A 12064-nucleotide genomic window follows, 5' to 3' on the forward strand; every position below is an offset into this window, starting at 1 on the left:
AGTGTGATCTAATCAATAAATAAAGATTCAGCCGATAACACAAAAGCACATGGCTACTTAATATGCAGAATTACGTCATTTTGCATGCTAAGTAGCCATGTGCTTTCTGGGGCTAAATCTTTATCAGTAAACCGATTTCACCGGTAAAAGTTCCTTCAAAATAAGAGTCCCGATCTTATTACTATCAAAATAAAGGTGCAAAACGAAAACTTTACCATAGGAAAAAATTGGCATACAAATAGAATCACTTCTCTAAAAGGTAACTCATTTTAAATATAGTTAGACATATTAAAGGTCATTTACAATAATAATAATAATAATAATATTAATATTATTAAAAAGCTTTATATTTGTATAGCACCTATTACAAGAATTGTAGCCAAACTCGCTTCACAGCAGTTCAATAGACAGATTAGTATAACATGACAGGATAAAAGCAATGTAGAGGAGCATCTACATTTGAACACATATATCCACGAAGATTAATATATGAAGACTTGTGACTCAGACTTGACTTGGACTCTTCTTAGGTGACTCAGACTTGGACTCGGACTCGAACATAGGTAATGATGACTCGGACTCAACTCGGACACTCCTTGGGTGACTTGGACTTGGACTCGGACTCGAACACAGGTAATGATGACTCGGACTCGACTCGGACACTCCTTGGGTGACTCGGACTTGGACTCGGACTCGACTACGACTTTCCCTTGGTGACTCGGACTCGGACTCGAAGAGTGGTGACTCGAGAGTCACTTGGACTCGTGAATTGGTGACTTGACTACAACACTGTCATGAACACATCTGTCCATCAGACAGAGTGCTGCTGTGCCTCCTGTCATCATTAACCTCTTAAGCCCTGAGCCTGTTTTTCAGGTTTCATGCTCGAAAATGCTATGCCCAAAACAAATGACTCTAACTTAACTTCTAAAAGGGTTATATGAATAATTTATTTTATCAAAGCAAGGGTACATCTGTGAGTTGGATGTAGAAGTGTCAGAATCAATATATAGATATTTCTGTGTCAGAATAAATTCAGATGGAACATAGTAAAAAAAGGTAAATTCTTACCTCCGCCTAAAAACAAAAAAAAAACATTACTTATAGTGAAAACCACCCTTGAATGATGGTATGGTAGACTAAAAGCTTTAGGAATCCAAAGTATAACATATAAGTACCCTTTATCAAGATTGAGGCAAAACAAGTTACATTTGACCTTTTTTAGAGAGGTTTAGCAAAAAAAGAAGACCAGGCGGACTGACCTTTGGGCACATTTGGATACCATCAGTGCCATTTGACCTTTTTCAGGTACCATACTGTAAAAATAATTGTATTATCACTATAGGTAATCATTCCATCCAAATACAAGTGTTTTTATAAAAAAAAATATATTTTAAAATCGTTTTAAATTACATTTCTTTTTTTATATAAATGGTGTGTGTGTGTGCCACAGTCCTTATATTACATGTTTATCACCCGACTAACACTTCTAGGAAGGTTTACTTACAGTGTTACACAATAAAAATTAGGAAACATAGGATACATTTGTCTCCAACAGGAGCAGATTCATTAAAAAAAATAACACACTAAAAAACTACACTAAAACCGAAATAACACCAAGCATTTCTTTTGTAAACACTGGCAAAAAAGAAAAAATGTACACAACCTGAATGTGTTTAGTGTTTTTGAATTGAGTCACCAGGCACTTAGTGCAGTAGATAGGTCTTCACCGTTTTGTTGCCAGCACCAGAGCACCTCCTGAGCGCGGTGGCATCTTCCCCATAATACTTGGGAATGCATACGAGTGATGATGGGGGGGAGTGGTGGTGGTACTGCAGGGACTTCACCCCTCATGTCTGCAGCAAGCTGCTCCGTGAAGGACTTCTGGGTGTGTGGCTTCGTCCTGCCGGGGTCACCCCTCATCTTGTGCAGGTCCTTGTGGAGAAGGAAGCTGTTCACCACTGCTATGTCCAGAAAATGGTAAAAACAAGTCTTGTACCATTTCATGGTTTTGTGGTGAACGCTGTAGTACTCAATCAAAGCATCGGACACATCCATGCAGCCCATGCTTCTGTTGTAGTCCACCACAGCGTCAGGTACGTCAGGTAACAATCTTAGTCTGCCACACACCAGCCCGTTTCACTTTCCTCCTGACAGTCTGTCCACTGAATCAGAAGATGCAGAGGGAGGCTGAGTTAGTACTGGTGCAGACATCCGACGGCGTAGCTTGGATGTTGATGGCTCTGGGGCAACTGTATGCTGATCTGATGCACGTCGTAGCTCGGATGAGGCAGATGTTGATGGCTGTGATCCAGAAGCCATTTGATACTCGTCTTCATCACTGTGAAAACAAATGTAGAAAAAACAAAATCGATTACTTCACTGGCTTATTCTTTCAAAAATGTAACTCAAATCAGAAATAATTCCTCCATTTAGCGTGTGTGAAATAACAGTATATATATATATATATATATATATATATATATATAGACTGATATACAATACAGGCTTATTTATATACTGCCGTGTTATAGTCATAAAATACAATTAATCTATTTATACGTTCACCAACATGATGTTCTCATTGTTTTAGTTTCTCACGGACCGATAACGCTACAACAACAAAGCGGCGTCCATTTTGTATTTTGCGAGTGTGGAATTACTATAGATTACACCAAATACACAACTAATAGATACAAACAGAGAGAGTACATACCTTTCCTGAAGTTCATAATCAGGGTCTGATTGTGGCCGAAGTACATCCTCATCTTCTGACGGAGAGTCAGCAATACCATTTCCACGGCGTCTTCAAGCTTATACAGCCTCTTTCTGGGTGCTATTATTTGCTCGAATAAGTCCTAAAAGCAAATAAATCCTTGTCCTTGTCCTTGTAATATTATGGTCTGTTGCCTGCTGTTTTCTCTGTGTTCTCTGTTCGCTGTGTTCGTTGCTGCTGCGCTGTGCTACTGAGGTTGTGCGGCTGGCTCTGCTGCTGCTCCATGTGCGTAAAGCTGCCGCTGCTGGCATTATTCTTACTGCGCAGGATCCTATCTCTGGAACCCATTGGTCGATTTGGATGATTGACACCTTTTTTGTGAAACTTTAGAGCCAATAGAATCGAGGGGGAGTTAGTAAATCCCGCTAAACACTTACGTCAAGGAGAGAGAGGCTTGCGTAAACAGCACATGAGACAGCCTGAGCCCCGGACTGCAAAACTGTATACCTACTCTGCGGCCATGAATGTAATTTTGGATTATCAGCAACAATTCTAAAGCGACTAAGAGACATTGGATTAACCTTGAGCAGCGTTTTTATTCCCTTGAACACGACTTTTGATCACAAAACAGCAACGGTAAGACATAATTATTGTTATGGTTTAGAACACTGTTGTTGTTTTATTGCTCTGTTCTGGCTGCTAGCTCAGTGAGTTTTTGTCCTACTGTGATGATACTTTTATCAAAATAATCTGTGGAGTATCAGCTTTCAGATCATGATCATATGTAGTTTGTGCAGAACATATTAAGTTTTAAATATTGTTTTTGCTAGTTAGCACCGGAAGTAGCATCAGCCTGTTTTCACTAAGGGCTAATGCTAACGCTTCTTTTGAGACTAGTGTTTGGTTTCCGAAAAATGGCTCATATCGTCAGGTTGCTGAGTTTTTTCCCGTTATTTGAGTATTAGACATTCATAGGTTTTTAAATATTAAGAAGCCCCCAGACGCTGTCTCCTGCAGTGACGCGTTTTTCCGGGCCGGGCTTAAGAGGTTAATGGACGTCTCTTTAAAATGACCGCTCAGAGGAGAGGATTTCTCATTTCTCTAAACGCCTGGTGCTACTGCTCTCTCCTCGGTTAGGAGTCGAGGAGAAATTAGATAAATGGGAAAAATATTTTCTTTGGGGGGTGCTGTGGGGTAGCTTGACGTTTCATAGAGGGTGCTCAAACATTTAGGGTTTCCCATTAAGGTACCGATCGCTACAGCGGAATTTTCTACTTCAACATTCGCCACACGCATATACACAGTATATCCGCGACAGTTACAAAGATGGCTCGATAATCAGCTCGAGGCATATAGGGGTGTAACCGGTGTTGTTAAGCGGTCTCTGCGTTGTGTTTTGCGTTGTTCATAGATGAGACCCGAGCCAGCATACAGTTTAGACCAGGGGTTTTCAAAGTGTGGGAAGGTGAGCCTCCCCTCAAAGAACATAAGAACAGCAGCGCCCCCCCTCCCAATTATTATTGCTATTATTAGGGCCTGAGCACGAAGTGCAAAGACCTATAGGTTACTTACGTAACCCCAGTTCTCAGAGTAACATGAAGTGAGATGTCTCACTATGGGATGCGCCTCAACGCGTATGCAAACAGAAGCATCAATCTCATTACGCCAATCCTGATTGGCTGGTGATCTTGACGTCTACGTCAGGGAATCCACCCACCCTATAAGTAGCTTGCGGTACGACGCAGCGTCATTCAAAAGAAGCACCTCTTCTCGCTTCGCCTTAGCAAGAAGGGCCGTCTGGTGAGACATCTCACTTCATGTTACTCTGAGAACTGGGGTTACGTAAGTAACCTATAGTTCTCATTCATAACACTCCGTTCGATGTCTCACTATGGGATATTGAAACTCCCGTATTGCTAGACATGCTTATCTCGAAAATCACCAAAACAACCAGAACTTAACAGGTAGAACCCTGTCTCAACACGGGGCCCAGCACTGGGGCCACACTTGGAGCAGAGACATCTACCCTGTAAAAGCGGACAAAAGTGAGCGGTGAGGACCAGCTCGCTGCTGCACAAATGTCTTGGATGGAAACACCCTTGAACAAAGCCCAGGATGTAGCCAGTCCACGAGTAGAATGAGCACGCAGGCCCGTTGGTACCTGCAAGCCCTGACTCGTATAAGCCAGAGCAATCGCTTCCACAATCCAGTGGGAGAGCCGTTGCCTGCTAACGGGCTTGCCCTTCTGAGGGTTAGCCCAGGATATAAAGAGTAGGTCATTGCAACGAAACTCTTTTGACCTGTCCATATAGGTGCATAAAGCACAAACTGGACACAGCAAATTTGGCCGCTGTTCCTCAGAGGAACACAGCGGCGGAGGAAATGCCACAATGTCAATGGGGGTACATGAGCCAACCACCTTAGGTATAAAGGCAGGGTTGGGCTTCAGCAACACTCTCGTTTGCCCCGGGGCAAACTGAGTGCATGAAGGATGTACAGAGAGCGCATGAATGTCACTGACTTGCTTGGAAGATGCCAGAGCCAATAACAGCACTGTCTTCAGTGACAGATGTTTCATGTCAGCTTCTTCCAGGGGTTCAAATGGAGGTCGAGTGAGCCCATCTAAAACCACTGCCAAGTCCCATAAGGGCACCAGTGACCTGGAAACAGGGAGGAGCCTGCAAGCCCCTTTCATAAAACGGCAGACCAAAGGATGTTGGCTAGCCGCCTTTCCCTCAAAGCCCACATAGCATGCAGCAATAGCAGCCAGGTACACTTTGATCGTAGAGAAAGCTCTGTGTTTATCAATTAGGTCCTGTAGAAATGATAAAATCACCCCGACAGGACATTGAAAAGAGATGTGTCCCTTTTGAAGGCACCACTCCTCAAACACCCTCCACTTACAGTCATAGAGAGACCTGGTGGAGGAAGCTCTTGCACTCTGAATAGTGTTTATCACCTTCTGAGGGAGCCCCACTGTATTCAGATTGTACCACTCACGGGCCAGGCCCATAGTGCCAAGCGCTCTGGGTGTGGGTGAAAGATCGAGACAGTATGTCCCTGCGTAGCTGCCACGGCTGCCCGCACAGCAGCTGATATATCTCCGCCAGCCAGTACATTGCAGGCCAGTGCGGAGCTTTCAGGATCAGTGTGTGGCGTTGTTCTCTCACTCTGGCCAGAGTTGGGGGTATCAGAGCCAGGGGTGGGAACGCGTACAGAAGGACCGGAGGCCAAACGTGTGCGAGCGCGTCCACGCCTAACGGTGCGTTTAAATCGCCCATTGAAAAGAACAGCTGACATTGAGCATTTTCTTTTGATGCGAACAGATCTACCGCGGTTCGGCCGTAACGCACCCACAGCTGACTCACAACCATTGGATGTAGAGTCCAGTCTGCATATAGTGGTGCACCTCTGGACAGCAGATCTGCCCCGAGGTTCATCACTCTTGGTACGTGCGTCGCTCTCAGAGAGAGGAGACGTCCGCAGCTCCATAAGATCAGTTTGCGTGCCAGCATGTGTAACTGGAGAGAACGCAAACCCCCTTGGCGGTTTATATACGATATTGTGGTCGTGTTGTCTGTCCTCACGAGGACATTATGTCCTCTGAGAAAAGGCAGAAAGCGTTTTAGGGTGAGGAACACCGCTAAAAGCTCCAGATAATTTATGTGTGACCGTTGGAGGTCTCTGCTCCAGAGACCCCTCACAGGTCGACCTTCGTATATACCCCCCCAGCCCGTCAGACATGTGTCTGTGGTGACCACCTTCCGCAATAGGACAGCACCCATAGGCACTTCCCGTACTAGAAAAGTAGGGTGCAGCCAGTGGCGCAGTGCCGTTACGCATTTCATAGTGACCATCACTCTGCGTGCCATGACGCGCGGGGTCCAGTCTGAGGGCAGCTACCCAGCGCTGAAACTCCCTCATGTGTAAGCGTCCCAGTCGTACCACCAGGATGGCTGACGCCATGAGCCCCAGTAACCGCAGACGTGATCTGAAGAGAACATATTTGTGTAGCCGGAAATGAGCGAGACAAGCTCTGAAGGCTTTCACTCTTTCTGCTGACAGGCGGGCTGTAAAGGGCACCAAATTCAGGTGTAGGCCCAGGAAGAGTACAGTCTGGGCTGGGGACAACATGCTCTTTTCTGTGTTTATTACGAAACCCAAATCGAGCAGGTGTTTTACGAGGACATTCGTCTGCGTAATAGCCTCTTGCTCCGACTGTGCGAGAAGCAGCCAGTCGTCCAGATAAGTTGCCAAGCAAATACCCTGTTGTCTTAATGGGGCTATCGCGGCTTCCGTACACCGTACAAACACTCACAGGCTGAGAGGCAGACCGAAGGGAAGGACTCTGTACTCGTAACAGACACCCTGAAAGACGAACCTCAGATATTACCTGTGTGGGTAATATACTGGGATGTGGAAATACGCATCTTTCAGGTCGACTGATGTGAACCAGTCGTTTTGGCGCACGAGACGCAACAGAGATGTGTGAGTGAGCATTCTGTATCTTTTGAGATATTTGTTCAGAGCTCTCAAATCTAGTATAGGCCGAATTCCGTTCCCCCCCCGTTTGGGAATGAGGAAATACTTGGAATAAAAGCCGCTCTGACTCTGTTCGGCGGGTATTATCGATATAGCCTTCTTTTGTAGTAGCGAGAAAATCTCTTGCTCCAGATTATGGGCCGACTCTCCCCGGGCTTGTGAATACAGAATGTCCGAGAAGCGAGGGGGGGTGACAGCGAATTGGAGCCTGTAGCCCCGTGTTACTGTCTTGAAAACCCAAGCAGAATCTGTGAGCATCTTCCACTTTTCGCTCCTTAAAGCGAGCGGAGATGTCACATCTCTGTCGTCTGCCCTCTGTGTCTTTATTTCTTGTGTTATGGGGCCCTCTAGTGTCTGAACACGGTGGTACCCCAGGTTGACAACCTAATGTCCGCCTTTTGAGAGAGGCCGTAGCCGCTCTCAAAAGAGGGGTAGATGACAGACTGTTTATTGTTTTTATTGTTTTTCTTTTCATTTTTATTGACTACGCCCTTGGCTTCAAGCCTGGAAAAGACAGTGGAAAATTATTTATCAGGAAACAATAATGATGACATGTGTTTGTGTGACTTAAACAGGCAGCGGAACTTGCTGTCTTTGATGTTAAGTCCATTTCCTTTATGGCGCGAACTTGAGGATGACGTTCTGGCATCACTCGAGGCGGCGGGAAGATGGGGGCATGATGGCACCCCGAAAACACATGAGCATCTAACACTTGAACGTGTTCTGGAGCTAGGGAACAGGGAACTTCCAGCTGTCAGGCCGCCCGCTTCTTATTCCTCGCCTGGTGGCTGAAAACCTGGGTCGGCTGTGCCTGAACAGCAGCTGCCAGAACCGGAGATCTTCTTGGCCAGCTCATCCTCGCCTCATGCCTGGGCTGGGGACCCGGGACGGGTTGTGGTCTCTGCTGCTTCAGTATCTTGAACCGGGCAGGACGTGAGGCAGCTTGAGTGAAGGCCTGCCGCGGGACCGTTGAAGGTGGCGGCTGGACCCTTCAGGGGAGACAGAGCTGGAGAGCCTCGTCTTCCTTCTTTTTTGATTCGCATCTCAGCTGCATCGAAGCTAGAGCGGAGCCAAATATGCCCTCGGGAACAATAGGCATGTCCAGAACATCCTCTTTTTCCCGGTCTGGAAGGTTCGTCAGGTTGAGCCACCTGGCTCTCTCCTGTACCACCATCATTCCCAGTGCTTTGCCCGTGGCTTGGACTGCACAGCGCTGCACACGGAGGCAAATGTCCGTGATCGCTGCGATCTCGTCCCGCACGGCAGGCTCAGGTTTGCTCGACAAGTCTTCGCAGAGCTCCACCTGGTAGGCGGTCAGCAGCGAGGAGATATTGAGTGCCCTGGCGGACAAAGCTGGGGCTTTATAGGCCCGTTCGGTCATCGCTGACTGAAAACGGTCTGCCTTTGCCGGGAGCATGGGGTTCCTGCTCGGTGTCGAAGCCAGCCTCGGTTGGAGGTGGGCTGCCACCAGCAGTTCCATGGGCGGCCTGCGGAGCCGTCACAGTCCAGGGAGGAGGCACCCTGGATTGGGGCCTTGTTGCTGAAAGGGCGGTTTCTCCACGAGACCGAGACCTCGTCCAGCATCTCCGGAAAGACTGGAAGGAGCTGCCTCTTCGTCCTCGCTGCTTGGGGCAATTGCTTGACCTCGTAGCGAGATCTGGAGGTCTCCTTGGCCACTTCAGGCCATGGGATGTCCAGCCTGGGCGCAGCACGTTGACACACGGCCTGCAAGTCCATACTTAGGCAGGGCGAAGCTGGTGTCCTTTCGCCCGGGAGAGCGGACATCGCTCCCGGCTTTACAGCCTGAGCCGATGAAACAAAGATGTCATCCTCGTGCTCAGCCGAGTCGGACAGGAGGAACTCAGAGGCATCCTCTTCTTCCTCCATATAGTCCAACTCCAGGACATCCTCCACAGGTTGAACCATGGTGAGGTCCAGTTGGGAGCCCCAGCTTGACCCAGCGTGGGGCTCCGCCCTCGCGGCTCTTGCCGCCACCGGACCCCAGCCTGTCACGGTGCGGGGCTCCGGTTCAGCGGCTGCCGCTGTTATTGAGCCCCAGTCTGACACGGCGCGGGGCTCAATCTCTGCGGCGGACGCCACCATGTCTTGATTGCCGGCCGGCGAATCAGCGGACATTAGGGGGTCCTGTCCCGACAAGCTAGCTTGGCGTGCTAGCCGTCGACGGAGGCTCTTAATGGTGAAACGGGCACAATGCCCGCACGAGCCGGGGTTATCGATAGCCTCCTGGACGTGTTCCAGCCCGAGGCAGGACGAGCAGACCTGGTTTGAGTCTGTGCCTGAGATCTTAAACCCGCAGCCGCATAGCCAAGCCTCAGAGTCCCTGACTCCTCTGGTGTGAGGGAGAGAAGGGTCCATCTTTGTTCGCCGGGGTGTCGGCGTGGAGTGGACACGCTAGTAACAGGTACGTTACTGAGAAAAAAATCCAACCTTGTCGTTAATCCGAAAGGAAAAAGCGACGGCGTAGATTTTATTCTTTAAAGAATATTAACTGGTGTGTTAATACCTTTTGTTTTTATCTACGACTCCTCTGGTGTGAGAGAGAAAAGAGAACGTCCTCGCTACCGTGGTGTCGGTGTGGAGGGTAGAAAAGCTAGCAACAGGTATATGTTACTAGCATGAAGAAAAAAATCAAACCTTAACGTAATTTCGAAAGAAAGAAACGGCGAGGCAGATTACAATATTAACTGGTGTGTTAATATAGTTCAGTCTTCTTGCAAAGCAAAAAAGTAACCGGCAAGCGCCCGTCGACCGAATTTTAGCTTTGGGTTCAGTCTGTGGACCGTTAAGCTAGCCCGGCTACTGATAATTTGAGATGTGCTCTGAAGCGAGAAGAGGTGTTTGAATGACGCTGCGTCGTAGCGCTAGCTACTTATAGGGTGGGTGGATTCCCTGACGTAGACGTCAAGATCACCAGCCAATCAGGATTGGCGTAATGATATTGATGCTTCTGTTTGCATACGCGTTGAGGCGCATCCCATAGTGAGACATCGAACGGAGTGTTATGAATGAAAACTATTGTTATTCGCACGATTCTTATTATTATTCCTCTGCTGGAAATTCCTGAATTTGAGGGCTTTACGACGCCATTCATGCAACGAAATTTTGCTCGGACGGGCAGGACCGGTGATAAATGTTACATTCTGGAGTCGATGGGTTAAAAAATTCCAACATCCTCGCTAACGCCACCTATATGTAAAACATTTTTGAAATATTTACATAGTCGTACCGTAAGTCGGATGGACCTGAAATGTTGCACTTATCCGGGTGGACATGCTCTACATTAAGTCCTCTTGAACCCCTAAGCTCCGACTACTTAATTTTTTAAAAAAATTAGCATAATGTTAAAAACTGAAATATTATCCTAAATTTCAATTTCGGTTTTATCAACACCAATCTTAGTATACAGCATTGGTGGAGGGTCACACACATTAACATATGAAATGAGCGTGTTCAGGTAATAAATATGGCCGCCATTAATCAAAACGTATTAGCAAAAAGGTGTGGCTTAGAAATAAATGCTCATAACTCATCAACAATGTATTCATTCACCACAGATTTTGGTGGATACTTTACATTTGTGCTGAGGAATAGGCACTCCAAAGCATTTTCCTTTCGGACTATAAAGGGCGCCAAAAACACCACCAATTTATAAATCAAGAACGGATGGCCGAAATAAAACAAACCTTTTTTAGACATACTCTGGGGGTGACTATGAACTGAGATTTAAAGTCTCGAAACAAATGCAGAATGTGGGCGTGGCCTATACATTTTTTTTACATTGCGATAGCATAAAATGAGCTTCGGACGCAAAACTTGAGACACACGTCATAGCCCACGACCTTTTCGCGAATGTAAAAGAAAAACGTAACGTAACTGCTCACTAGCGCCCCCACTTGTTTGGTAATCACATATAGTTTACCAGATCTTCACGAATTTTGGCACAGACAATTGTCAGGGAATAGCGGACATATTTCAAATTTGTTTCCATTGGCCCCGCCCCCGAAAGTCAGCCATTTTGGGAAATGTGCGTTTTTCATGCATTTTAAGGAAATGTTTGCTTACTCCTCCGAGGGGAATGATAGGAAAAATTCCAATTCAGGACAAGTTCAGCCCCTATCCAGTATGATGCTTAATTGAGAAGCCAATTTTTGATAGCTCAATCGTGGAGGTCGTAAGCTAACAGCGAATACACAATGTTTGACGATTTACATGTCACTAATTAATCCAAACTACTAGCATACAGTTCTTCTGATATTCACGAAACGCTGTATACACATTGCTCTTATGAATCTGGACATATTTCAAATTGCCTTCTACTGCCCGGGCCCCCCAGAAAGTCGGCCATTTTAAGCACATTTTTTCCTACTACTCCTAGGGAAAATCCAGGACAAGTTCAGCCCCTATGCAATATGATGCTAAATTGCGAAGAAAATAGTTGCTCCAGATGTAGTGATTCATTTCAGACAGTTTGAAAAACGCGAGGGCCGTGATTGGTACGTGATCTGCCCTCGCTCAAGGGAAAACCTCCAGCTTGACTTGAAACCGCCCCCGTGATAGATAAATGTAATTATAATGAAGCCAGCTGCAATGGATCATTGATCCACCAGGAGGTGCAGTGGGTTTCCACACTGGAGCTCATGTGAAATAAAGTGAGATACAGTATGCTGGATGTACAGCGGAACTTTGTTAAGATCCATATGTCACGGATATCATAATACTGTGCTAAATAAGAGACATGTAATCATGTACAAAACATCACCATGTTGTTATTTAACAAAATAATTT

General features: G+C 46.5%; 1 protein-coding gene across 1 annotated transcript in view; it reads left to right on the forward strand.

Annotated features, from left to right (window-relative positions):
• The first annotated feature begins 3241 nt into the window (after window positions 1–3241).
• Window positions 3242–12064, forward strand: part of LOC307045612 (uncharacterized protein) — a 65611-nt gene continuing 56788 nt past the window's right edge. Inside the window, exon 1 of the mRNA XM_079691390.1 lies at window positions 3242–3352. The gene's annotated coding sequence lies outside the window, so the exon portion shown is untranslated. The remainder of the gene's footprint in view (window positions 3353–12064) is intronic.

Source organism: Notothenia rossii, assembly GCF_949606895.1.
Source record: "Notothenia rossii genome assembly, chromosome: 7".
Taxonomy (NCBI): Eukaryota; Metazoa; Chordata; class Actinopteri; order Perciformes; family Nototheniidae; genus Notothenia; species Notothenia rossii.